Source organism: Limulus polyphemus, unplaced genomic scaffold, assembly GCF_000517525.1.
Source record: "Limulus polyphemus unplaced genomic scaffold, Limulus_polyphemus-2.1.2 Scaffold11597, whole genome shotgun sequence".
Taxonomy (NCBI): Eukaryota; Metazoa; Arthropoda; class Merostomata; order Xiphosura; family Limulidae; genus Limulus; species Limulus polyphemus.
In genome coordinates this window covers 3,164-5,211 of record NW_013677207.1, presented here as the reverse complement: position 1 = coordinate 5,211, position 2,048 = coordinate 3,164, and the positions used below count along the sequence as shown (strand labels likewise).

The 2,048-nt window shown below is 32.2% G+C and overlaps 1 protein-coding gene across 1 annotated transcript in view; it reads right to left on the bottom strand.

Moving 5' to 3' along the window:
• The window catches only part of LOC111083847, a 6,302-nt gene that overhangs the window by 3,522 nt on the left and 732 nt on the right, over positions 1-2,048 (bottom strand). The gene's annotated exons all lie outside the window — the stretch shown is intronic.

Genomic DNA, 2,048 nt, shown 5'->3' with positions numbered 1-2,048 from the left:
AACTTGCTTTGTTTCATAAGATCATCTATTAACTTCCTTTGTTTCATAAGATCATCTATTAACTTCCTTTGTTTCATAAGATCATCTATTAACTTCCTTTGTTAAAAAAGCTCATCTATTAACTTCCTTTGTTTCATAAGATCATCTATTAACTTGCTTTGTTTCATAAGATCATCTATTAACTTCCTTTGTTAAAAAAGCTCATCTATTAACTTCCTTTGTTTCATAAGATCACCTATTAATTTGCTTTGTTTCATAAGATCACATATTAACTTGCTTTGTTTCATAAGATCATCTATTAACTTCCTTTGTTCCAAAAGATCATCTATTAACTTGCTTTGTTCCAAGAGATCACCTATTAACTTTATTTGTTCCAAAAGATCACCTATTAACTTGCTTTGTTTTATAAGATCATCTATTAACTTCCTTTGTTTCATAAGATCACCTAATATCTTTGAATATTTTACAAGGTCATCTTTAACTTGCTGAGTTTTTTTATTGGGGTCATTAATTTGGTATCATTTTTATTTTCTTCGGTTATAAAACTACGTGCACTTGAAAGGTTTAGTAAAATACTGTTAAAGAAAGAGAATTTGTTTGTGTGTGTGTGTGTGTATAGTTAAGTTATCGAAACCCGGTTTCCAGAAAGAGAAACGAAACCGCACATTTCAAATATAAAAACGTATAAAAAAATTCATAAACATTTAACAAAGTTTTTGAAACAATGAGAAATGTAAACGAAGACACGCGGTAGTGTGTAGTGCAGCGAAAACAACCTGCAGAGTGTGTTATTAACAGGAGTGATAATTTAGCGATTTTCCAGTTTCGGTAGCTCTGACTGTGATAATCCAAACTATCATATATTTTCAGTGAATGTGCTCTACTTCACATACCAAGTTTCAAGGCAATCCATTAAGAAATACTTGAGATATAACATCTCCAATTTTGATTGAGTTTCTTTCTGTTTATATTTTCTTCTCACCAAAAGTACAGAAACTTTATTTGATAGAAAAACATACTTAACTTTTATGGATTTTTCTCAAGTTTCTTACATTAATAGATCTTTAGAATGTACAATTATATATCAAATGTGGTCTAAATATAGGCTATATGAGCAAAGTTATTCAACAAATACGCTCAAATTTGAACAAAAGTTTCGCGCTCGCCTACTGAAAAATTCACGTAATTTGTGGGTCTAAACTTTTTTCTACAGTTTCACCCAAGAGTAAAAGTGAAAAGTTTTTAGTTTTTGTCACTCGGATTAAAGATGGCTGATTTAGAGCAGCAAAACTATTGGGTGAAAGGACGTGCAGATACGTAAGTGTTGGTTAGGCCAAGCAAACTAGATTAACAGTTTCTAGCTCAAGTTTTCAAAAGAATAATTCAAATGGACGGTTATTATTGATTATTCATTACCAACTTTTAAGCACAAATTTGCTACATTTTATGGAATTCCCCTAATTAAAGAGCGTTTAGCGTCACGCGATATTAGCGTAAGCAATTAGTGTAAATAATGATGCTTGATACGGCTGTACCGAGTGAATGCGGGTGATGACAAGAAACTATTAATCTAAATTCCATGGCGTTACTATAAAGGAAGTAATTAACACTGTTTTAGAGAGGAAAAACTACCACCATATATTTTAAAGAATCTGGTTGGTTGCGAACCTAAAGCTAATGTTGGTTAACATCGAGTGTCACTTTCTTACTTGCTGTGGTTTGTTGGTGTGTATTGAGAAAAAGTCATGATATCGAATCAAAAACATCTTAAGTGTGGAAAAAAAAAGGTGTGGCCACAAAAGGATTGAGTGTGCGACTTAAAGGAATGAAATCAAAGTTGGCTGTCAAATTGGTAGCTACACTTATAGCTTTTATAAGAATTTCACAGCAAATATTCATACATTAGTTAGCCAGCCGCGTTTTTTTTGTTCACTTTGGGGCATGCTGGTGGATGAAACAAAAATACGCGGCGTGGCTAACTAATGTATGAATATTTGCTGTAAAGTTTGTTTTTTAAATTTTCGCGCAAAGCTACACTAGGGCTATCT